This window comes from Pseudophryne corroboree, chromosome 8, assembly GCF_028390025.1.
Source record: "Pseudophryne corroboree isolate aPseCor3 chromosome 8, aPseCor3.hap2, whole genome shotgun sequence".
Taxonomy (NCBI): domain Eukaryota; kingdom Metazoa; phylum Chordata; class Amphibia; order Anura; family Myobatrachidae; genus Pseudophryne; species Pseudophryne corroboree.
Window position 1 is genome coordinate 170,758,753 of NC_086451.1, and position 25,014 is coordinate 170,783,766.

The 25,014-nt window shown below is 46.2% G+C and overlaps 12 non-coding genes across 12 annotated transcripts; all 12 read left to right on the forward strand.

The window, feature by feature from the left end:
• The first annotated feature begins 16,420 nt into the window (after positions 1-16,420).
• LOC134951640 (U1 spliceosomal RNA) lies at positions 16,421-16,584 on the forward strand. Its single transcript, XR_010184343.1, has one exon. It is a non-coding gene; the product is annotated as a U1 spliceosomal RNA (small nuclear RNA).
• Positions 16,585-16,736: 152 nt separating this feature from the next.
• On the forward strand, positions 16,737-16,899 carry LOC134952588 (U1 spliceosomal RNA). The gene has a single exon (XR_010185080.1). It is a non-coding gene; the product is annotated as a U1 spliceosomal RNA (small nuclear RNA).
• A 670-nt stretch (positions 16,900-17,569) lies between these two features.
• On the forward strand, positions 17,570-17,733 carry LOC134950803 (U1 spliceosomal RNA). Its single transcript, XR_010183658.1, has one exon. It is a non-coding gene; the product is annotated as a U1 spliceosomal RNA (small nuclear RNA).
• A 152-nt stretch (positions 17,734-17,885) lies between these two features.
• Positions 17,886-18,048, forward strand: LOC134952976 (U1 spliceosomal RNA). The gene has a single exon (XR_010185331.1). It is a non-coding gene; the product is annotated as a U1 spliceosomal RNA (small nuclear RNA).
• A 671-nt stretch (positions 18,049-18,719) lies between these two features.
• On the forward strand, positions 18,720-18,883 carry LOC134951267 (U1 spliceosomal RNA). Its single transcript, XR_010184039.1, has one exon. It is a non-coding gene; the product is annotated as a U1 spliceosomal RNA (small nuclear RNA).
• A 152-nt stretch (positions 18,884-19,035) lies between these two features.
• Positions 19,036-19,198, forward strand: LOC134953116 (U1 spliceosomal RNA). Its single transcript, XR_010185433.1, has one exon. It is a non-coding gene; the product is annotated as a U1 spliceosomal RNA (small nuclear RNA).
• Positions 19,199-21,821: 2,623 nt separating this feature from the next.
• LOC134951268 (U1 spliceosomal RNA) lies at positions 21,822-21,985 on the forward strand. The gene has a single exon (XR_010184040.1). It is a non-coding gene; the product is annotated as a U1 spliceosomal RNA (small nuclear RNA).
• A 152-nt stretch (positions 21,986-22,137) lies between these two features.
• Positions 22,138-22,300, forward strand: LOC134953130 (U1 spliceosomal RNA). The gene has a single exon (XR_010185445.1). It is a non-coding gene; the product is annotated as a U1 spliceosomal RNA (small nuclear RNA).
• Positions 22,301-22,961: 661 nt separating this feature from the next.
• Positions 22,962-23,125, forward strand: LOC134951064 (U1 spliceosomal RNA). Its single transcript, XR_010183873.1, has one exon. It is a non-coding gene; the product is annotated as a U1 spliceosomal RNA (small nuclear RNA).
• Positions 23,126-23,277: 152 nt separating this feature from the next.
• On the forward strand, positions 23,278-23,440 carry LOC134953023 (U1 spliceosomal RNA). The gene has a single exon (XR_010185370.1). It is a non-coding gene; the product is annotated as a U1 spliceosomal RNA (small nuclear RNA).
• Positions 23,441-24,111: 671 nt separating this feature from the next.
• Positions 24,112-24,275, forward strand: LOC134951271 (U1 spliceosomal RNA). Its single transcript, XR_010184042.1, has one exon. It is a non-coding gene; the product is annotated as a U1 spliceosomal RNA (small nuclear RNA).
• A 152-nt stretch (positions 24,276-24,427) lies between these two features.
• On the forward strand, positions 24,428-24,590 carry LOC134953131 (U1 spliceosomal RNA). Its single transcript, XR_010185446.1, has one exon. It is a non-coding gene; the product is annotated as a U1 spliceosomal RNA (small nuclear RNA).
• Positions 24,591-25,014: the final 424 nt, after the last annotated feature.

Here is a 25,014-nt window from a genome sequence, read left to right on the forward strand (position 1 = left end):
GCATTCCACATCACCGCTGGTCACACTCATATCAGGCCCATAATGCTGTATACTATGCCATAGTGGTGCTTACTATATAACACCAGGTGCTGTGCAGTGGTCAAAACACACTAACTGGTCCCATGCTGTTGTTGAACTAAAGGCCTATACACACGATGAGATTCGGTCTATGCTAATAGGTTTAAAAAGGTTACATAAAAGCTACTTTATGTATTTATTCATTAAAGTTTTTAAGTTGTATTTTACAACCATACAATGATATGATATATAATGTATCGTATAATCATTACATAATGTTGATGGCATTGAATTGTCTCTGCCTTGACTAGTGGCAGCAGCTTCAGCACTAGGTGGAAGCGGATCTTGATCTTTCCCTATTTTACCCTCCACCTTTTTGTTCTCCATTTTTTAATGTGTGGAATTATATGCCAGTAATATATCTGGAATTAGACGGTGGTAATGTCTGGAATTAGATACCACTAGATAGATACCAGATATCACTGTGACTGGAATGATGACATATGCACAGTGACAGGACACTACCACAGCACCCTACAGCAGCTATATGCGGCACAAGACACTGGAGTATTAGTAATGTACTGTAGTATACTGAGCACCACAAGACAATGAGCAGTGATACGGAGCACTGATGAGATTACTAGAACTGACACTGAGCAGCCAGATGCAGCACTGGACTATTAGTAATGTACTCTAGTATACTGAGCACCACAATGCAGCACAAGACAATGAGCAGTGATACTGAGCACTGATGAGGATACTACTGAGAACTGACACTGAGCAGGAGAGACACACTACAATTTCATCTTGCGCCTCTTTTTTTATTTATCTTTGCATCATGTGCTGTTTGGGGCTATTTTTTTAAGTGCCATCCTGTCTGACACTGCAGTGCCACTCCTAGATGGGCCAGGTGTTTGTGCTGCCCACTTGGGTCGCTTAGCTTAGTCATCCAGGGACCTTGGTGCAAATTTTAGGACTAAAAATAATATTGGGAGGTGTGAGGTGTTCAGAATAGACTGGAAAGGAGTAGAAATTATGGTTATTGAGCTTAATACTATAGGATCAAAATTACCCCCAAATTCTATGATTTTAGCTGTTTGAGGTTTTAAAAAAAAATCACCCGAATCCAAAACCCGAAAGGGTGGTTTTGCCAAAACGCGTCCGTATCCAAAACACAACTGCGGATCCGAAACCAAAACCAAAACATGAAACACGAAAAATGCCCGCTGCACATCTCTAGTTAGGGGAGAAGCATGTAGCCTTGTAGACTATGCACAGCTATATCTAGAAAAATATACGATCTAATCTTTAACCAACCAATGCAAGAAAGTATTTAATGTGAAAATACGAAACACTAGACTAATTGGAGGTGCGCCCTAAAGCAAATGACAATGTTAGGATTAGGGGGTTCGGAAAGACCTCTAGTGTATACACTACTATATACATTTTAAGGTAGGAAGGTACAAATTACATATTCACATTGCATCTATGGGCTGGATTCAAATGTCCCTTTCCTCCCTCAATCGTGCCCGTCAGCAGCTATTCTAATGTTGCTGCCAACGGGTGCGACATGTTTATTTCAGCTCGCTACCCCCAGGGGAAACAAGCTGAAATGTGTGCAAAGAGACCCATTTGGGCAACCAAACGGTGTCTTTTCACGATCGCGCCCATTACTTTATTCAGGTTTAGGTGCTTTGTGCACCTAAACCAGAGTGTAATGGGCGCAATAATTGAGGGCATTTGAATTTCCCTTATATGTGTGTGTGTGATATACACACAGACACACATACTGTATTTCTTTATATAATGGACACCTCAGTTTCTATTCATTCATGTCCTGCCCCCTACTCTGTCAGACCCCTTCCCCTCTACTTTTCTGACCCCAAACGCCACTCATTCTTGTTGAGTGCTGGTGGGCCCATTCAGAATTTTGCTATGGGGCCCACAAAGGTCTAGTTACGCCACTGGGCAGGGTTATAGAGGAGGCGGTGCAAGGCATCCTGGGAACAGTCAAAGCTTTAGCCTGTTGGTGCCTTGGATCAACATCCAACTCTACACCCCGATGTTAGTGTAGTGCCTTTTGGGGTTAAGGTTTTACAGAAAGTTACAGGTTTTTTTAATTTAGTAAAATATGCCCCATTTTAAAGATAGGGCATTTAAATTTGTTGCACCTGTGCAGTACATAGCAGCCTGCAGGGCATGTACAGTGGCTTCATTTGGGTGCACATACATTGCCGGCTCCTGGTCGCAAACTGAAATTATTGTGTGTAAGTGGAATTAGCGGTGTTTATGTCATACAGGGGGGTGGGGGAGGTTTGTGGTTGGCGGGGGGCACGCTGTGCGATTATTATCCTGCATCTATACATACATGCGCTAAAACCTGGACATACACTGATGTACCCACACCTAATATCCATACATACACGCCCTGACACCTGGACATACACCAACATTCCCACACCTGCATCTATACATACACATGCTGACACCTGGACATACACCAACATTCAAGCACCTGCATCTATATATACACGCGCTGACAAATGGACATACACCGACGTACCCACACTTGCATCTATACATACATGCACTGACATCTGGACATACAAGCACCTGCATCTATACATACACGCGCTGACACCTGAACCTACACTGACGTTCCCACACCTGCATCTATACATACACATTCTGACACCTGGACATACACAGACGTACCCACACCTGCATCTATACATACACGCGTTGACACCTGGACGTACACTGACGTACACACACCTACATCTATATATGCATGGATGCAAATGTGGGTACGACTGTATACGTCCAGTTGTTAGCATGTGTATGTATAGATGTTAGGTGTGGGTACATCAGTGTATGTCCAGGTGTCAGCACATGTATGTATAGATTCACATGTGGGTACGTTGGTGTACGTTTAGGGGTCAGCGTGTTTATGTATAGATGTTGGTGTGTGTATGTCAGTGTACGTACAGATATAGGTGTGTGTATGTATGTATGTATGTATGTATGTATATGTATAGAGGAAGGTGTGATACATACATATAACACATACATGATAGATACATACATATATCACACACACGATAGATAGATAGATAGATAGATAGATAGATAGATAGATAGATAGATAGATAGATAGATAGAACACATACATACAAGATAGATACATACATACATATATGATAGATACATATATACACACACATACGATAGATAGATAGATAGATAGATAGATAGATAGATAGATAGATACATATATATATATATATATATCACAAACATATATGATTCATACATATATCACACACACATACATGATACATACATGAGAAAGACCTGGGAAGGTGATGAGGCCCGGGCCCCCTGCTGATGTTGCGTTGAGGAAGGCAGTGTTCCAGGGCGGATGCCAGTCGGGGAGAGCGCCGCGCAGCCCGGGAAAAATACTGCTGAGGAGCTACATCTGGAAGAGCCCCAGGGAGGGAGAGTGTCACATGCCCCATCCTGCGCGGCACACTCTGCAGGCCTGCACATGGGAAGGGAGGTCTCTGGCCACACATACTCACCCTGCTGCTGAAGCCCCGCTGCTGTCCCCATCAGCGCTCTCCAGCGGGGAGCGGGGCCACGATGAACCTCAACCTGTGAGAACTATCTTCATGATCAAGAGATCTCATATGCAAGATAAGTATGTGTTGGGAAAGGGCTGGGGAGGGCGGCTGCTCGGGCACACCCTCGTCAAGTTAAGGAGATTTAACTGAGGAAGCACAAGGGAACTCTCGTCTGGGGACAACAACTGCAGGGAGACCACATCTTTTCAGATGAACATGGGAGGGCGGAAGGCTGCCTAATACTGAAGCACCCTCAGACATTAAACCATATGCAACAACTATTGCAAGCATTCCTGGGGGAAGGTCTGCAGCAGACGGATTTGCATTCAGTGATGTCATCCAAGCAGTGGGCCAAAGTTGGCTGGAACCCTCATCTGTATATGAAAAGAGAAAAGGGGCATGCGGGGCATGGCGGTCTTTTGCGGCGCTTGGATAACCCCAAGTTTGCATTAAACACCCCCACCCTCCTTCGGTGTGGGGCTCATGTTGGCCATGCCCAAGCCCCTGAAGCATTCAAGCTGATTTCTTGCAGCAGCTGGGCTCTACAAGACAAGTAAAAGGGTGTGGGCCCTGCAGCACCACCGGTAGTTTGCATACACACATATATAGGACAGCATCTCTTATATGCCCCAGGGTCAATAAAATAGTATCCTTGTCTAGGCTATCCATCCCCTCAGATAAGGCATTTGTCCATGCCGCTACAGCACTACACACCCAGGTCGACGCAATTGCCGGTCTGAGTAAGGTACCTGAATGTGTATAAATGGACTTCAGGGTAATCTCCTGTTTGCGGTCAGCACACTCTTTGAGGGTAGCCGTATCCTGGGACGGGAGGGCTACCTTCTTGGATAAGCGTGTTAATGCTTTGTCCACCCTAGGGGAGGATTCCCATCGTAACCTATCCGTTGATGGGAAAGGATACGCCATAAGAATCCTTTTGGAAATCTGCAGTCTTTTATCTGGAGATTTCCAAGCTTTTTTACATAACTCGTTCAGCTCGTGTGAGGGGGGAAAGGTTACCTCAGGCTTCTTTCCCTTGTACATATGTACCCTCTTGTCAGCGACAGGGGGTTACTCTGTGATGTGCAAAACATCTTTTATTGCCATAATCATAAATCGAATGGATTTTGCCAATTTTGGCTGTAACTTTGCATCATCGTAATCGACACTGGAGTCAGAATCCGTGTCGGTATCTGTGTCAACAAACTGGGATAGTGGGCGCTTATGAGACCCTGACAGTCCCTGCAACATAGGATCAGGCATGGGTTGAGACCCTGACTGTCCCAAAGCTTCTGCCTTGTCTAATCTTTTGTGCAATGAGTTTACACTAGCATTTAAAACATTCCACATATCCATCCAATCAGCTGTCGGCAGAGAAACCACATTCATTTGCTCCCGCTCCTCTCTAATATAGCCTTCTTCCTCAGACATGTCGACACACGTGTACCGACACACCACACACACAGGGAATGCTTTTTCTGAAGACAGTTTCCCCACAAGGCCCTTTGGAGAGACAGAGAGGGAGTATGCCAGCACACACCCCAGCGCTATATAACCCAGGAATAAAACAGTAACTTAATGTTTGCCCAGTAGTGCTGCTGTATGTAATTTGCGAATTATGTGCCCCCCCCCCTCTTTTCAACCCTCTTGTCTAACGTGGTATAAGCAGGGTAGAGTCCGGGGAGCTTCCTCTCAGCGGTGCTGTGGAGAAAAAAAGGCGCTGGTGAGTGCTAAGGGAGAAGCCCCGCCCCCTCGGAGGCGGGCTTCTGTCCCGCTTAAACTGTAAAATTGGTGGGGGCTCATACATTTATACAGTGCCCAGCTGTATATATGTTATATTTTTGCGAAAGAGGTTTATATTGCTGCCCAGGGCGCCCCCCCTGCGCCCTGCACCCTTACAGTGACCGGAGTATGTGAGGTGTATGGGAGCAAAGGCACACAGTGCTGTGCGTTACCTCAGTGAAGATCATGAAGTCTTCTGCAGCCTCTGAAGTCTTCTTTTCTTCTCATACTCACCCGGCTTCTATCTTCCGGCTCTGCGAGGGGGACGGCGGCGCGGCTCTGGGACGGACGGCGAGGGTGAGATCCTGCGTACCAATCCCTCTGGAGCTAATGGTGTCCAGTAGCCTAAGAAGCAGGACCTTGCAACTCAGAGAGTAGGGCTGCTTCTCTCCCCTCAGTCCCTCGATGAGGGAGTCTGTTGCCAGCAGTGCTCCCTGAAAATTAAAAACCTAACAAAATACTTTCTGTCAGAAAGCTCAGGAGAGCTCCTGAAAAGCACCCAGTCTCCACTGGGCACAGTATCAAACTGAGGTCTGGAGGAGGGGCATAGAGGGAGGAGCCAGTGCACACCCAGAACTAAAGTCTTTCTTAAAGTGCCCATGTCTCCTGCGGAGCCCGTCTATCCCCATGGTCCTTACGGAGTCCCCAGCATCCTCTAGGACGTTAGAGAAAATAGGATTTTAATACCTACTGGTAAATCCTTTTCTCTTATTCCGTAGAGGATGCTGGGCACCCGTCCCAGTGCGTACTGTGTCTGCAGTTATTAAATGGCCCTTAACTCCAGAACATTTATGTGGAGACAACTTTCCTGACTTGACCATCTTCCTTGGATGTTTTCCCCCTGTGTGACTGCTCCCCAGCCTCGGAGGGTTGCATCCGTGGTCCCTAGGATCCCGTCCTGGATCCCAAACCATCGCCCCTCTAGGTGGTGAGAACTGTGCAGCCACCAATGGAGTGAGATTCTGGTCTTGGAAGACAGGATTATCCTCCGGTGCATGTGTAGGTGGGATCCGGACCACTTGTCCAACAGGTCCCACTGGAACACTCTGGCATGGAGCCTGCCAAACTGAATGGCCTCGTAGGCCGCAACCATCTTCCCCAGCAACCGAATGCATTGATGGATTAACACTCTTGCTGGTTTCAGAATTTGTTTGACCAGACTCTGGATCTCCAGAGCCATTCCACTAGAAGAAAACCTCTTCTGTGTCCAGTATCACTCCCAAAAACAACAACCGCGTCATTAGGACCAACTGCGATTTTGGCAAGTTTAGGAGCCAACCATGTTGTTAAAGAACTGTCAGGGAGAGTAGATGTTTTGCACCAACTGGTACCGGGATCGCGTCCTTTATCAGGAGATCATCCAAGTACGGGATAATTGTGACTCCTTGCTTGCGAAGGAGAACCATCATTTCCGCCATCACCCTGGTGAAAATCCTCGGAGCCGTGGACAGACCAAACGGCAACGTCTGAAATTGGTAATGACAATCCTGAATTGCAAACCTCAGGTAGCTTGATGCAGTGGCTAAATGGGAACATGTAAGTAGGCATCCTTTATGTCTACCAAAACCATGAAATCTCCTTTATCCCCCTACCCTGAGAGATTCCATCTTGAAATTGAATTTCTTTAGGTAGAAATTAAGGGATTTCAGATTTAAGATTGGTCTGACTGAGCTGTCCGGCTTCGGGACCACGAAGAGGCTTGAATAAAAACCTTCTCCCTGCTGACTAAGGCTGATTTGAACAATTGGTGAGGGGGAACTTCTTGAAACCCCAGTTTGTACCCTTGGGACACTATTTGTAAAACCCACGAGTCCAGGTCCGAATGAATCCAGAACTGACTGAAGAGTTTTAGACGTGCCCCCCAGTGGCGGAACTAGCGAGCAGTGGGCCCATGTGCGACAAAATGGCTTGGGCCCCCCCCCCATCCCATCCCATCCAAGTCCACCCCCTCACCCCTGGAGAGGATCTGGTGAGGGGGGCCTGCTCAGGGAAGTGGATACCTAGCAACAGTGCCGTAACTAGACATTTTAGCAGTGTGTGCAAGAAACGGCATTGGAGCCCCACCCCTGCATGCAAAACAGGGGCAGTGCGCGCCGTAGGCGCGCGCAAAAAAACATAGTGGCGTGGCTTCGTGGTTAAGGGGTGTGGCCACAAAATAATACCAATTCATAAAACGGTGCACAGTAGTCTCCATTATTCAAATTACGCCGCACAGTAGCACCACTACACCAGGTAGAGACCCTTTTACACCTTACGGCGGACAGATTCCTCTTTTTACACATTACAGCAGACAGCGTCCTCTTTTTACACATTACAGCAGACAGCGTCCCCTTTTTACACATTACGGCAGACAGCATCCCCCTTTTTTACACAACGGCAGACAGCGTGCCCTTGTTACACATAGCGGCAGACAGCGTACATTTTTTTCACATAACGGCAGACAGCCTGCCCTTGTTAAACATAGCGGCAGACAGCGTACACTTTTTACACATAACGGCAGACAGCCTGCCCTTGTTAAACATAGCTGCAGACAGCGTACACTTTTTTCACATAACAGCAGTCAGCCTGCCCTTGTTATACATAATGGCAGACATCGTACACTTTTTACACATTACAGCAGACAGCTTGCCCTTGTTACACATTACATCAGACAGCTTGCCCTTGTTACACATTATGGCAGACAGCGTGCCCTTGTTACACATTACAGCAGACAGCATCCCCCTTGTTACACATTACGGCAGGCAGATTCCCCCTTGTTACACATTGCGGCAAGCAGATTCCCCCTTTTTACACATTGCGGCAAGCAGCTTCCTCCTTTTTACACATTGCGGCAGGCAGATTCCCCCTTTTTACACATTGCGGCAGGCAGTCCCCCTTTTTACACATAGCTGCAGGCAGATTCCCCCTTTTTACACATAGCGGCAGGCAGATTCCCCCTTTTTACACATTGCGGCAGGCAGTCCCCCTTTTTACACATAGCTGCAGGCAGATTCCCCCTTTTAACACATAGCTGCAGGCAGATTCCCCCCTTTTACACATAGCTGCAGGCAGATTCCCCCTTTTTACACAAAAAGCGGCAGGCAGATTCCCCCTTTTTACACATAGCGGCAGGCAGATTCCCCCTTTTTACACATAGCGGCAGGCAGATTCCCCCTTTTTACACATAGCGGCAGGCAGTCCCAACAAAGAAAGAAAGAGAAGAAAGAAAGAAAGAAAGAAAGAAAGAAAGAAAGAAAGAAAGAAAGAAAGAAAGAAAGAAAGAAAGAAAGAAGAATTATACTTACCCTCTCCGCTGGCTCAGGCTCCTCGTGCAGCTTGACGATTCCCGGGCAGTAGAGAAGGAGGAGAAGGGAGGTGGAGGAGGGAGCCGCAGCAGCGCTGTGTTATTGGTGGAGGCGCTGCTGCTGCTGCCCCTCTGCTTCACTATAGGCTGTTCTCGGAAGACAGCCTATAGTGAAGCAGAGGGGCAGCAGCAGCAGCGCCTCCACCAGTAACAAAGCGCTGCTGCGGCTCCTTCCTTCACCTCCCTCCTCCTCCTCCTCCCCCCCGTGCCGCTGCTCCTCTCATCTCCAAGCGACCCTCCTCCCTCTTCGTGTGTTACAGAGGCGGCAGCGTGTCTGGTGCTGTGGCTGCTGCCCGTAGTGCCCTGGCCTGATCTGTTCGTTACGACGGGCGGGCGGCGGGAGTCGCAGGACGCAGACCCGACGGGAGCGCTGGTGTGCGGCTGCGGCATGATACAATGAGTCATTGTGACTCATTGTAATGCCGGCGGCTGTGGGCCCTTGAGTGCGGCGGGGCCCCAGTGCAATGCACTGCCTGCCCTGCCAGTAGTTCCGCCCCTGGTGCCCCCCACTGGGTGGGCTCCTGCAAGAGAGCCCCAGCGTCATGCAGTGGATTTGGCAGAAGCAGAGGACTCTGCTCCTGCGATCTTGAAGAGGCTTCTTGGAGTCAGCATCAGCATTCCCTTGGTGAATCCACAATGCCCTCCTCTCCGAGACTGCCATGAAATTGGCCCGTGAGCACTTGTGCCCGGTGTAGGATTTTTAAATATGTGTAGTTTACTGTATGCAAGGGTTTAAAACCTTTTAGGAACTGAGATCTAAGGTGTATTACATGTAGTTTAAAAAAAACAAAAAAGGTTTATTTTATGGCAGTAGTTTCCAAACTGGGGTTCTTGCACTGGTAGCATAGTTTGGTGGTCCAGGACCAATTAAAATTATTTATACTTTATTAAATTGGCAAAACCATTCCCTCACAACATAACTGAACCTGAGAATGACATGCTATAAACACAATTTACTTAATTTTATATTTTTTTCTGAATTTCTCAATAAAAAAAACTTTGGCCTAGGGGTGCCGTGAAACAAATTTTGATACTATTTATTTATATAGTGCTCTTTCTCCAACAGGACTCAAGGCGCTTGAGATATGGCTTCTGGAACTGAACACAGGATTCTAAATGTGGCTGTACCAAGGACCTATACAGTGGCATTACAGGTTGAGTATCCCTTATCCAAAATGCTTGGGACCAGAGGAATTTTGGATATCGGATTTTTCTGTATTTTGGAATAATTGCATACCATAACGAGATATTATGGTGATGGGACCTAAATCTAAGCACAGAATGCATTTATGTTTCATATATACCATATACACACAGCCTGAAGGTCATTTTAGCCAATATTTTTTATAACTTTGTGCATTAAACAAAGTGTGTGTACATTCACAGAATTCATTTATGTGTCATATACACCTTATACACACAGTCTGAAGTTCATTTAATACAATATTTTTAATAACTTTGAGTATTAAACAAAGTTTGTGTACACTGAGCCATCAAAAAACAAAGGTTTCACTATCTCAGTCTCACTCAAAAAAGTCCGTATTTCGGAATATTCCGTATTTCGGAATATTTGGATATGGGATACTCAACCTGTATTACTTTTTTCTGCTACTGGTTCTTTACCTATGCAAACAAGCATCTGACTTGCCTTTCCTATTGCTTTGTTACATTGCTCACCTGAAATAGTAATACTTAGATAGCTTTCCTCTTGCCATTATAATGCCCTTAATATTATAGTTAGCCTTTGTATTTTTGAGACGTGTATGATTTTGCATTTTTTGGCATTAAATGTTGCCATGTTCTTGACCATTCCTCTAGTGCAGGGGCGGAACTGCCAGAGACAACGGAGTCAGTTGCCGCCGGGCTCCAGCCCTAAAGGGGCTTCCTCCATTGCCCTCCGGCTGTTACGTGCCCTTCCTACTAAATAGACAAAGGCGCTACCAGCAGGGTCTCGCAGTTTGTACATTCCATGCCGTAACACCCTTCTTTCCACCTTTTTAAAGACCCAGCCCAGCAGCCTCGCCGCTGCCACCACCGCTAGCTGCAGCACTGCCAGCGGTGGGGTGCCCCTGCTTCTTCTCACACCACAGATAGCTGGGCAGCACTGCAACTGCCTGCCTGATTGCTCCGCCCCCTTCCGGCTCCCAAGCACCTCTGCTGCCCAGTGATCCAGGAGCCTGCTGCTAGGAAGAAGTGGCCGAGCTTCAGCAAGCGAGTCTGGACACTGGCGGAGGAAGCCATGATAACCAGATAATGGGGAGTGGAGAGCCAGTTCCAAGGTAATACTTTATACAGCTGGTTGAGATCCTGGTCGGTGGATATGGATTCCAAGAAAACCCTGGAGGTGCTTCCTTTCAAGGGAGACACTCTCTTTGGAGAAGACCTCAATAAGATTGTAGCTGATCTGGCTACTGCTAAAACAGCTTGCCTACCTAGTATGACTCCTACCACGCAGAAGGCTAAAAGTACTTTCCCTTGGCCCTTTCATCCTCAAGGTAAAGCGTACCCAAGGTCAGGCATACCCAAAGCAAGCTCATGCTTCCAGACCTGACAAGCCCAGACTGAAGCAAGCCTGGGCTGCCCATCAGCCTGCTTCCAAAACGGACAAGCCTGCCGCATGACGGTGCAGGCCTCCCTCTGGGGGATCCCAGGGTGGGGGGCCCGACTTCTAGGTTTGGCATAATTCTAAGCTAGAGAATTCTGTTTGGAGCTCACCTTGTACTTTGTGAAGAAATAATCAGCATTGTGGCTGAGCAGATACATGTAGTGTGTGGCTGCAAACTGCATGGATCTGCTGCGTTGTAATGCTGATACTTTTTTTTTCAAAGTACCAATAGCTTCATATAATGTTCACAATTTTTATGCAGGATCAAATAGCTCAATAGGTAGGGTGTTTGATTAGAATTCAACAGGTTATAGGTTTGAATCCTGGGTATGGTAGTTATAGGTTTGAATCCTGGGTATGGTATAGTTGTTCTGACTGCCGGCATCCTATCACCTGGGATATCATACTAAATAAATGGAGTTGATCAATTTTTTTTTATTTTTTTTTTAAACTAGGGACAATTTCCAGATACTTTTCTTTATAACTGAGATTGCCCCCTGGAACTTCACATCAGTTGACAACTATGCATGAGTGGGCAGTGCTTGCTCTGGATGTGCCGTCATAAAAGAAAGCACAACTGACAGTTATCCTGGGCGTACACTACACAATTATCTGTCAGGCTATCTATCCAGTCTGGATGGATGGAATGAAAATCTGGTAATGTATAGAAGCAAATGTCAATTAACCATTTGCTCCCAAACACTAGAAAAGTGGTCAAAAATGGTCATTACACAAATTGGTTAAACCCAAAATTTAACCAATTTGTTTGAGGGACCATTTTTGTCCATTTTCTAGTGTTTGAGAGTAAATCGTTGATGGTCATTTGCTCACATAGATAACCGGATTTCTATTCCAACCAGCCAGTGTTGGAGATATGGTCTGCCAGATTACATAATGCATACCAGAGCCATAACTAGACTTTTTGGTGCCCTGTGACAGATAATTATATGCCCCCCCCCCCCTCCCCATTTTTGCAATATGGACAAAAGGCACATGCCTTGTGGGGAAGGGGCATAACAAGATTGGTCTCAGAGAAAGCACATGAGATATGAAGATATATCTAGTATACTTGACACTCAATGGTTTGTGGTATTGCCGGGGTGCCCTCCTTAAATGCATATACAGTCACACATGGCGTGTTTGTGCAAATGGCATATCAGCAGTCAGCACTAACTGGTGACATGCCATTTGTACAAGTAAGCCATGTGTGACTAATATATAAACATACTTTATTAAATAACACCTCAAACTATCATACCCAGGATTCAAACCTATAACCTGTTGAATTCTAATCAAATACCCTACCCATTGAGCTACTTGATCCTGCATCTATTCTAACCTCCAAAAACAGATTCAGTTGCATTTTCCAGCGTGTTTTGTTTGCGCCTTTGCAAATGTCTTACATCGACAAACTTATTTAGTACTATTTTGCAAATAGGGTTACATTGTCGCAACATTGTGTTCCCTAATTGCTTGATTTTTTTAAATGCAACAATTGATAAAGACACCTGATAATTGCTCTGTGGAGTCTTATTTTGTGTCTACTTCTTATCTACATTTAATTCCCTACCTCTAATCAAGGCATTTTTAAATGCTGGGGGCTGCCAGGACGTGAGGCCTACCTAGACTTTAGATCTGAATTTGAAAGTACTTGTGAACTAACTTAATTTCCTACTTCTAAATTCATTCCTAAATTCACTACTTACATTAATCCTGTAGTTGGGCATTTTGAGCCTTCAATTGTGGGCATTGTTTTGTGTCCAGACCAGCAGCTGGTGGTGTGCATTTGCTGGAAAGGCATCGAAGACCTCCGATATGCTGCATCTCCTGATGTGTGTCTCCCTCAAGTGGCTGTCAGCAAATGCATGCTAGACACCCCATTCCAAGCTGATTGTGACATCACGGAACATGCATCATAGAACAGGCATGCTAGAATATGGGTCTTCAACCTGCGACCCTCCAGCTGCTGTGGAACTACATATACCAGCATGCCCTGCCTCAGTTTTAGCATACCTTAATAGCAAAACTGTGGCAGGGCATGCTGGGATGTGTAGTTTCACAGCAGCTGGAGGGCCACAGGATGAAGACCCATGTGCTAGAGCCAAGCCGCAGGTACATTGAATGCTAGCAAGCTGAATGTTTAAATCATTTTTGTTCCGCAGCATTCCAATGCGGAAGATTCCATGGAACCAGAGATTATTCCATTGAGAAGGACATGCTGCCTGGATGACTGCACTGTGCAAATTAAATCACGGAGCCAGTTGGCTTGTGGGTGGCTCTGGTGACTGGGGGGTTGGGTGGGCGGTGTGTCGGAGGTGGAGCACATGCAAATGAATGTGTATCATCCAGCTAGTGAGAGTGAAAACTCATGCAGGAGTGTGCCTGCTTGTCAGTGGGTTATGCACCTTGCCAGGCGTCAAATCTACATGGAGCAGCTGGAGGGGACAATAGCAGGTTTGCAAAATATAGATAGAAGAGCATATATGCTGGCGCATTCTCCATGATTGTGTCAGCTTATGTTTTGGTGCACTGCACTTTCCTTCACTAAGTTTTAGCCATTTTGGTTAAACGCAAGTGTAGTTGCTTCTCGCACTTTTGGCTGTGATCTTGTATCGTGGTTGAAGAGTCTGCTGGAGGGATTGTTTTCTTCATTGGCGAGAGACTGAAGATATTCCAGGATGGAAGGCTTGGGAACACTATCCGTTTTTCAGTTGCGGAAGAGTTGAAAGACCGGATTGGACTACATTCTATAGTAAAGGATATCTTTGTATTTATTAATCCTCCCTTTATATGTGTCTGTCTTTCAATAAAGCTTCGGGCTTGTGATTCCCTCACCCTCTTACACTCCACACACATAGCCTTATTAACTGTTGTATTATTGTATAGTTTAAATGTATAGTGCAGTTCATGATTTATAGTGTAGGCTGGCCTGTGCTGTAGTTCTTGAACTGTACTATACCGACAGCATTTGTATTGTGTTTTATCTGTGCTGCAACACAGTACTTATGTGTGTAATGTTTATGTATGTTTTTTTGCTTCTTTATGTCAATAAAGACTGCTTTTTCAATCCAATATCTGAAAACAATCAATGTTTATCTTTGATGTCAATAGAAGTGGTATGATATTTGCTGCTTTTGAAAGGCAATATCTGATATGTCCCCTATCTGGGAACCATATATTAAATGGCTTTTCAGAAAAGGAAGATGGTAGAAGAGCTTTCAGTTCTTGTTGGACCGATGCACATTTCCTATTCTAGCCTCCAAAAACAGATTCAGTTGCATTTTCCAGCGTGTTTTAAATGTGCCTTTGCAAATGTCTTACATCGACAAACTTATTTAGTACTATTTTGCAAATAGGGTTACATTGTTGCAACATTGTGTTCCCTAATTGCTTGATTTTTTAAATGCAACAATTGATAAAGACACCTGATAACTGCTCTGTGGAGTCTTATTTTGCGTCTACTTCTTATCTCCATTTAATTCCCTACCTCTAATCAAGGCATTTTTAAATGCTGGGGGCTGCCAGGACGTGAGGCCTACCTAGACTTTAGATCTGAATTTGAATGTACTTGTGAACTAACTTAATTTCCTACTTCTAAATTCATTCCTAAATTCACTACTTACATGAATCCTGTAGTTGGGCATTTTGGGACTTCGATTGTGGGCATTGTTTTGTGTCCAGACCAGCAGCAGGTGGTGTGCATTTGCTGGAAAGGCATCGAAGACCTCCGATATGCTGCATCTCCTGATGTGTGTCTCTCTCAAGTGGCTGTCAGCAAATGCCTGCTAGATACCCCATTCCAAGCTGATTGTGACATCACGGAACATGCATCATAGAACAGGCATGCTAGAACATGGGTCTTCAACCTGCGACCCTCTAGCTGCTGTGGAACTACACATCCCAGCATGCCCTGCCTCAGTTTTAGCATACCTTAATAGCAAAACTGTGGCAGGGCATGCTGGGATGTGTAGTTTCACAGCAGCTGGAGGGCCACAGGATGAAGACCCATGTGCTAGAGCCAAGCCGCAGGTACATTGAATGCTAGCAAGCTGAATGTTTAAATCCTTTTTGTTCCGCAGCATTCCAATGCAGAAGATTCCATGGAACCAGAGATTATTCCATTGAGAAGGACATGCTGCCTGGATGACTGCACTGTGCAAATTAAGTCACGGAGCCAGTTGGCTTGTGGGTGGCTCTGGTCACTGGGTGGTTGGGTGGGTCGTGTGTCGGAGGTGGAGCACATGCAAATGATTGTGTATCATCCAGCTAGTGAGAGAGAAAACTCATGCAGGAGTGTGCCTGCTTGTCAGTAGGTTATGCACCTTTCCAGACGTCAAATCTACATGGAGCAGCTGGAGAGGACAAGAGCAGGTTTGCAAAATATAGACAGAAGAGCTCTCCAGCCTAGTTTGCTGTCTGTTTCCACTTCTCTTTTCTTGAGCCGCTCCCTTCTATGCCCTTGCGCACTATCCTGACTTCTCCCGTCTGCTTACTTTGTGCCTTCCAATGCACAATGCAAACTACAGGTAGTGCTGCAGGGCCCACACCCTTTTACTTGCCTTACAGAGCAGCTCTGGAGCTGTTACAGTGCCCAGCTGCTGCAAGAAATCAGCTTGAATGCTTCAGGGGCTGGGGCATAGCCAACATGAGCCCCACACCGAAGGAGGGTGGAGGTGTTTAATGCGAACTAGAGGTCATCCAAGCGCCGCAAAAGGCCGCCATGCCCTGCACGCCCCTTTTCTCTTTTCATATGCAGACGAGGGTTAAAGCCAACTTTGACCCACTGCTTGGATGGCATTACCATATGCAAATCAATCTGCTGCAGGCCTTCCCCCAGGAATGCTTGCACTAGTTGTTGCATTTGGTTTGTTGTTTGGGGGTGCTTCAGTATTAGGCAGCCTTCTGCCCTCCCATGTTCATCTGAAAATATGTGTTCTCCCTGCAGTTGTTGTCCCCAGATGAGAGTTCCCTTGTGCTGCCTCAGTTGAATCTCCTTTACTTGACAGAGATGTGCCTGAGCAGCGGCCCTCTCCAGCCCTATCCCAAATCATACTTATCGTGCATAGGAGATACCATGGTCATGAAGATTGTTATCCCAGGGTGAGGTTCATTCATTGCATTCTGGGTATGCTGACCCCTGTGATTTCCCCAAATGTGGGAAACTTGACTGCATTATTTGTAGTAGTGGGGGACTGTGTTTGTGCTTTCCTCTGGTCAGCTCTGGTAGAAGTCAGATTTCTTTGTCTCATTTCTTCCTCTAGCCTTGTTCTTCTTTCGAGAGTTCCCTTGTGCTGCCTCAGTTGGATCTCCTTCACTTGACAGGGGGGTGCCCGAGCAGCGACCCTCCCCAGCTCTAGCCCAACTCCTACTTACCTGCCAGGTGAGATACTATGATCATGTAGGTGCTTCTCCCAGGGCAAGGCTCACCCATTGCACTCTGGGTGTGCTGCTCCTGCGATTTCCCCAAATGTGGGACACTTGACTGCATAATTTGTGTTTCCCCTGGTCGGCTCTCGTATAATTCAGATCTCTTTGTCTCAGGTCTCTCTCCAGCCTAGTTTGCTGTCTGTTTCCACTTCTCTTTTCTTGAGCCGCTCCCTTCTATGCCCTTGCGCACTATTCTGACCTCTCCTGTCTGCTTACTTTGTGCCTTCCAACGCACAATGCAAACTACAGGTAGTGCTGCAGGGCCCACACCCTTTTACATGCTTTACAGAGCAGCTCTGGAGCTGTTACAGTGCCCAGCTGCTGCAAGAAATCAGCTTGAATGCTTCAGGGGCTGGGGCATAACCAACATGAGCCCCACACCGAAGGAGGGTGGAGATGTTTAATGCGAATTAGGGGTCATCCAAGCGCCGCAAAAGGCCGCCATGCCCTGCACATCCCTTTTTTCTTTTCATATGCAGACGAGGGTTGAAGCCAACTTTGACCCACTGCTTGGATGACATCACCATATGCAAATCCATCTGCTGCAGGCCTTCCCCAGGAATGCTTGCACTAGTTGTTGCATTTGGTTTGTTGTTTGGGGGTGCTTCAGTATTAGGCAGCCTTCTGCCCTCCCATGTTCATCTGAAAATATGTGTTCTCCCTGCAGTTGTTGTCCCCAGATGAGAGTTCCCTTGTGCTGCCTCAGTTGAATCGCCTTTACTTGACAGAGATGTGCCTGAGCAGCGGCCCTCCCCAGCCCTATCCCAAATCATACTTATTTTGCATAGGAGATACCATGGTCATGAAGATTGTTCTCCCAGGGTGAGGTTCATTCATTGCATTCTGGGTATGCTGACCCCTGTGATTTCCCCAAATGTTGGAAACTCGACTGCATTATTTGTGGTAGTGGGGGACTGTGTTTGTGCTTTCCTCTGGTCAGCTCTGGTAAAAGACAGATTTCTTTGTCTCAGATCTTCCTCTAGCCTTGTTCTTCTTTCGAGAGTTCCCTTGTGCTGCCTCAGTTGGATCTCCTTCACTTGACAGGGGGGTGCCCGAGCAGCGACCCTCCCCAGCTCTAGCCCAACTCCTACTTACCTGCCAGGTGAGATACTATGATCATGTAGGTGCTTCTCCCAGGGCAAGGCTCACCCATCGCACTCTGGGTGTGCTGCCCCTGTGATTTCCCCAAATGCGGGAAACTTGACTGCATAATTTGTGTTTCCCCTGGTCGGCTCTCGTATAATTCAGATGTCTTTGTCTCAGGTCTCTCTCCAGCCTAGTTTGCTGTCTGTTTCCACTTCTCTTTTCTTGAGCCGCTCCCTTCTATGCCCTTGCGCACTATCCTGACTTCTCCCGTCTGCTTACTTTTTGCCTTCCAACGCACAATGCGAACTACAGGTAGTGCTGCAGGGCCCACACCCTTTTACTTGCCTTACAGAGCAGCTCTGGAGCTGTTACAGTGCCCAGCTGCTGCAAGAAATCAGCTTGAATGCTTCAGGGGCTGGGGCATAGCCAACATGAGCCCCACACCGAAGGAGGGTGGAGGTGTTTAATGCGAACTAGGGGTCATCCAAGCGCCGCAAAAGGCCGCCATGCCCTGCATGCCAATTTTCTCTTTTCATATGCAGACGAGGGTTGAAGCCAACTTTGACCCACTGCTTGGATGACATCACCATATGCAAATCCATCTGCTGCAGGCCTTCCCCCAGGAATGCTTGCACTAGTTGTTGCATTTGGTTTGTTGTTTGGGGGTGCTTCAGTATTAGGCAGCCGTCTGCCCTCCCATGTTCATCTGAAAATATGTGTACCTCCTGCAGTTGTTGTCCCCAGATGAGAGTTCCCTTGTGCTGCCTCAGTTGAATCTCCTTTACTTGACAGAGATGTGCCTGAGCAGCGGCCCTCCCCAGCCCTATCCCAAATCATACTTATTTTGCATAGGAGATACCATGGTCATGAAGATTGTTCTCCCAGGGTGAGGTTCATTCATTGCATTCTGGGTATGCTGACCCCTGTTATTTCCCCAAATGTGGTAAACTTGACAGCATTATTTGTGGTAGTGGGGGACTGTGTTTGTGCTTTCCTCTGGTCAGCTCTGGTAAAAGTCAGATTTCTTTGTCTCAGATCTTCCTCTAGCCTTGTTCTTCTTTCGAGAGTTCCCTTGTGCTGCCTCAGTTGGATCTCCTTCACTTGACAGGGGGGTGCCCGAGCAGCGACCCTCCCCAGCTCTAGCCCAACTCCTTCTTACCTGCTAGGTAAGATACTATGATCATGAAGGTGCTTCTCCCAGGGCAAGGCTCACCCATTGCACTCTGGGTGTGCTGCTCCTGCGATTTCCCCAAATGTGGGAAACTTGACTGCATAATTTGTGTTTCCCCTGGTCGGCTCTCGTATAATTCAGATCTCTTTGTCTCATGTCTCTCTCCAGCCTAGTTTGCTGTCTGTTTACACTTCTCTTTTCTTGAGCCACTCCCTTCTATGCCCTTGCGCACTATCTTGACTTCTCCCGTCTGCTTACTTTGTGCCTTCCAACGCACAATGCGAACTACAGGTAGTGCTGCAGGGCCCACACCCTTTTAGTTTCCTTACAGAGCAGCTCTGGAGCTATTACAGTGCCCAGCTGCTGCAAGTAATCAGCTTGAATGCTTCAGGGGCTGGGGCATAGCCAACATGAGCCCCACACCGAAGTAGGGTGGAGGTGTTTAATGCGAACTAGGGGTCATCCAAGCGCCGCAAAAGGCCGCCATGCCCTGCACGCCCCTTTTCTCTTTTCATATGCAGACGAGGGTTGAAGCCAACTTTGACCCACTGCTTGGATGACATCACCATATGCAAATCCATCTGCTGCAGGCCTTCCCCCAGGAATGCTTGTACTAGTTGTTGCATTTGGTTTGTTGTTTGGGGGTGCTTCAGTATTAGGCAGCCTTCTGCCCTCCCATGTTCATCTGAAAATATGTGTTCTCCCTGCAGTTGTTGTCCCCAGATGAGAGTTCCCTTGTGCTGCCTCAGTTGAATCTCCTTTACTTGACAAGGGAGGCATTTTGGATTTTTTCTTTGGGTACCCTTACACCTGATGGTCTGAATGAGAGCATCGAACTGAACAACATTGGCAGTCTCTGAAGATTTTATCTATTGATTTACCTAATATATTATTTATTGAATATACATTTATTGTATGTTTAATAAATAAACAAAATTATTAGAAGTAGCTATTTTGGAAACAGCTTTCCTCTTAGGATGAAACTGTATAATCCTGTTGTGTGTATTCCTTTAAAGTTCCTTAGTAAAATCCACTAGTAATGATGAACATCAGATTTCTTCCTCCATCCTCTTTTTACACTTTCTCTTGGTTCTATATATATATTTTTTTTTCTATTTTTATTTTTTTCCCCTCCTTCTCCCAAAAGGCCACCCTCCCTCCCCCCCCCCCTCCCTGTTTTAAATTTTAAAATCTTTAAATATTTAAATCTTCGAATCCTTAAATTGTCTGTTTAATATTTATTTTTTCTTCAATTCTTTTTGTTGTTTAAACAGCAATGTAATTATTCCAGGGGTTAAAATAATGAAATATAGAAATAATATTAACAAAAATTAAAGGTAAAAATGAATTGATAGAATGATCCCATTAAAAGTAAATAAATAATATGGATGTTAAGCTGAGCAGGTTGGATTCGAACATGGGACTAGTTGCATAGAGTGCAGGTGATGTTTCCCCTGCGCCACAAGAACTGCTTTAGTAGTGGCATGGATTTATGTTACCCTAAAAGGTTTTATATAAGTAAATGGGGATCCTTAGTGCTGAGTCTCTGAATTATGTATATGTGATTATAGATATGAGGTATTGATTGAAAGATTATAGGTTAATCTGTATATAGATTATATATTTTCTGTTATTTTTTAAACCACCTTGTTGCTTATTTTATTATTATTTTTAATCACCATGTTGCTTATTTTTATATTATGAAATGCCTTTATATGTGCAATTGCAATTAGAAAGTTGTTCCATATGTGAGTCATTACATGTATGCATCCAATTAGTACATGTATGTATCCAATCAACTAATTAGTAATACTATTGGTCCGGTGCATTTTAAAAAGAGCCTGCTAGGCTGCTGATGTATCCTCTGACGAAACCGCTCTTGGATAACAGCGGAGAAACGCGTAAGTAAGGTGATTACCGGACACTCTGATTGCTGAGATATAAGCCCGTTCATGAACGAGCTACATCACGGCGGACGTCTGATGTAAAGACAGCGGTGAAGGGGAAAAAGCAATTTGAGACTGAGCAAAAGGAGGTCTCTACCCCACGGCAGGGAGAAATATCCCGACCGCGAGTGCCAATAAGATCCAGCCACGGTTAACGGGGGTCGTAGCATACCGCTGTGTTTCACCAACCATCACAGCGCTCTCCCCCTGTTTTCTTTCATTACTCACGTGAGTTACATATGAACTTTAACTGCAGTAAATAAGAGGCGTTGGTTACAACTGTTGCTGTTCATCCACAAGAAGGAATTTAATGTATCAATTACAATTGGAAAGTAACGATTAAATTACAACAGCTGTATCCAGGAGGATTTTTTGGACACTTTAATAAACATTCCGTTGTCATCAAGGGCAATATGAAATAGATCCTGATTACATTTAGATATGGATAGTGGTGCCTAGATATGTTGACTCCATTGTAATTTATTGAATGTGTGTTTCTTCTGTCTATATATATTTTTTAAAAATAAAGAGCTTGTATATTTTATTTTTTGCGCTCCCTTGATAACAAGTGTGATTATCTTTAAAATTTGGTTTATTATTGGTAGAACAGTACTACCTATGGGAGCAGCATTTTATAATATATGGTGAAAATTAATAGATGTATAAAGATTAAATAAGCAACAAATTGGTGAAATAGATAAGTTATGATAGGAGCGCTGGGTTCTATATATATATATTGACATTTGGTTATATATATGTATAGACTTTATAAATTCTTGACAGAGATGTGCCTGAGCCCTCCCCAGCCCTATCCCAAATCATACTTATTTTGCATAGGAGATACCATGGTCATGAAGATTGTTCTCCCAGGGTGAGGTTCATTCATTGCATTCTGGGTATGCTGACCCCTGTTATTTCCCCAAATGTGGTAAACTTGACAGCATTATTTGTGGTAGTGGGGGACTGTGTTTGTGCTTTCCTCTGGTCAGCTCTGGTAAAAGTCAGATTTCTTTGTCTCAGATCTTCCTCTAGCCTTGTTCTTCTTTCGAGAGTTCCCTTGTGCTGCCTCAGTTGGATCTCCTTCACTTGACAGGGGGGTGCCCGAGCAGCGACCCTCCCCAGCTCTAGCCCAACTCCTACTTACCTGCCAGGTGAGATATTATGATCATGAAGGTGCTTCTCCCAGGGCAAGGCTCACCCATTGCACTCTGGGTGTGCTGCTTCTGCGGTTTCCCCAAATGTTGGACACTTGACTGCATAATTTGTGTTTCCCCTGGTCGGCTCTCGTATAATTCAGATCTCTTTGTCTCAGGTCTCTCTCCAGCCTAGTTTGCTGTCTGTTTCCACTTCTCTTTTCTTGAGTTGCTCCCTTCTATGCCCTTGCTCACTATCCTGACTTCTCCCGTCTGCTTACTTTGTGCCTTCCAACGCATAATGCAAACTACAGGTAGTGCTGCAGGGCCCACACCCTTTTACTTGCCTTACAGAGCAGCTCTGGAGCTGTTACAGTGCCCAGCTGCTGCAAGAAATCAGCTTGAATGCTTCAGGGGCTGGGGCATAGCCCCACACCGAAGGTGGGTGGAGGTGTTTAATGCGAACTAGGGGTCATCCAAGTGCCGCAAAAGGCCGCCATGCCCTGCACGCCCCTTTTCTCTTTTCATATGTAGACGAGGGTTGAAGCCAACTTTGACCCACTGCTTGGATGACATCACCATATGCAAATCCATCTGCTGCAGGCCTTCCCCCAGGAATGCTTGCACTAGTTGTTGCATTTGGTTTGTTGTTTGGGGGTGCTTCAGTATTAGGCAGCCTTCTGCCCTACCATGTTCATCTGAAAATATGTGTTCTCCCTGCAGTTGTTGTCCCCAGATGAGAGTTCCCTTGTGCTGCCTCAGTTGAATCTCCTTTACATGACAGAGATGTGCCTGAGCAGCGGCCCTCCCCAGCCCTATCCCAAGTCATACTTATTTTGCATAGGAGATACCATGGTCATGAAGATTGTTCTCCCAGGGTGAGGTTCATTCATTGCATTCTGGGTATGCTGACCCCTGTGATTTCCACAAATGTGGGGAACTCGACTGCATTATTTGTGGTAGTGGGGGACTGTGTTTGTTCTTTCCTCTGGTCAGCTCTGGTAAAAGTCAGATTTCTTTGTCTCAGATCTTCCTCTAGCCTTGTTCTTCTATCGAGAGTTTCCTTGTGCTGCCTCAGTTGGATCTACTTCACTTGACAGGGGGGTGCCCGAGCAGCGACCCTCCCCAGCTCTAGCCCAACTCCTACTTACCTGCCAGGTGAGATACTATGATCATGAAGGTGCTTCTCCCAGGGCAAGGCTCACCCATTGCACTCTGGGTGTGCTACTCCTGCGGTTTCCCCAAATGTTGGACACTTGACTGCATAATTTGTGTTTCACCTGGTCGGCTCTCGTATAATTCAGATCTCTTTGTCTCAGGTCACTCTCCAGCCTAATTTGCAGTCTGTTTCCACTTCTCTTTTCTTGAGTTGCTCCCTTCTATGCCCTTGCGCACTATCCTGACTTCTCCCGTCTGCTTACTTTGTGCCTTCCAACGCACAATGCAAACTACAGGTAGTGCTGCAGGGCCCACACCCTTTTACTTGCCTTACAGAGCAGCTCTGGAGCTGTTACAGTGCCCAGCTGCTGCAAGAAATCAGCTTAAATGCTTCAGGGGCTGAGGCATAGCCATCATGAGCCCCACACCGAAGGAGGGTGGAGGTGTTTAATGCGAACTAGGGGTCATCCAAGCACCGCAAAAGGCCGCCATGCCCTGCATGCCAATTTTCTCTTTTCATATGCAGACGAGGGTTGAAGCCAACTTTGACCCACTGCTTGGATGACATCACCATATGCAAATCCATCTGCTGCAGGCCTTCCCCCAGGAATGCTTGCACTAGTTGTTGCATTTGGTTTGTTGTTTGGGGGTGCTTTAGTATTAGGCAGCCTTCTGCCCTCCCATGTTCATCTGAAAATATGTGTACCTCCTGCAGTTGTTGTCCCCAGATGAGAGTTCCCTTGTGCTGCCTCAGTTGAATCTCCTTTACTTGACAGAGATGTGCCTGAGCAGCGGCCCTCCCCAGCCCTATCCCAAATCATACTTATTTTGCATAGGAGATACCATGGTCATGAAGATTGTTCTCCCAGGGTGAGGTTCATTCATTGCATTCTGGGTATGCTGACCCCTGTTATTTCCCCAAATGTGGTAAACTTGACAGCATTATTTGTGGTAGTGGGGGACTGTGTTTGTGCTTTCCTCTGGTCAGCTCTGGTAAAAGTCAGATTTCTTTGTCTCAGATCTTCCTCTAGCCTTGTTCTTCTTTCGAGAGTTCCCTTGTGCTGCCTCAGTTGGATCTCCTTCACTTGACAGGGGGGTGCCCGAGCAGCGACCCTCCCCAGCTCTAGCCCAACTCCTACTTACCTGCCAGGTGAGATATTATGATCATGAAGGTGCTTCTCCCAGGGCAAGGCTCACCCATTGCACTCTGGGTGTGCTGCTTCTGCGGTTTCCCCAAATGTTGGACACTTGACTGCATAATTTGTGTTTCCCCTGGTCGGCTCTCGTATAATTCAGATCTCTTTGTCTCAGGTCTCTCTCCAGCCTAGTTTGCTGTCTGTTTCCACTTCTCTTTTCTTGAGTTGCTCCCTTCTATGCCCTTGCTCACTATCCTGACTTCTCCCGTCTGCTTACTTTGTGCCTTCCAACGCATAATGCAAACTACAGGTAGTGCTGCAGGGCCCACACCCTTTTACTTGCCTTACAGAGCAGCTCTGGAGCTGTTACAGTGCCCAGCTGCTGCAAGAAATCAGCTTGAATGCTTCAGGGGCTGGGGCATAGCCCCACACCGAAGGTGGGTGGAGGTGTTTAATGCGAACTAGGGGTCATCCAAGTGCCGCAAAAGGCCGCCATGCCCTGCACGCCCCTTTTCTCTTTTCATATGTAGACGAGGGTTGAAGCCAACTTTGACCCACTGCTTGGATGACATCACCATATGCAAAT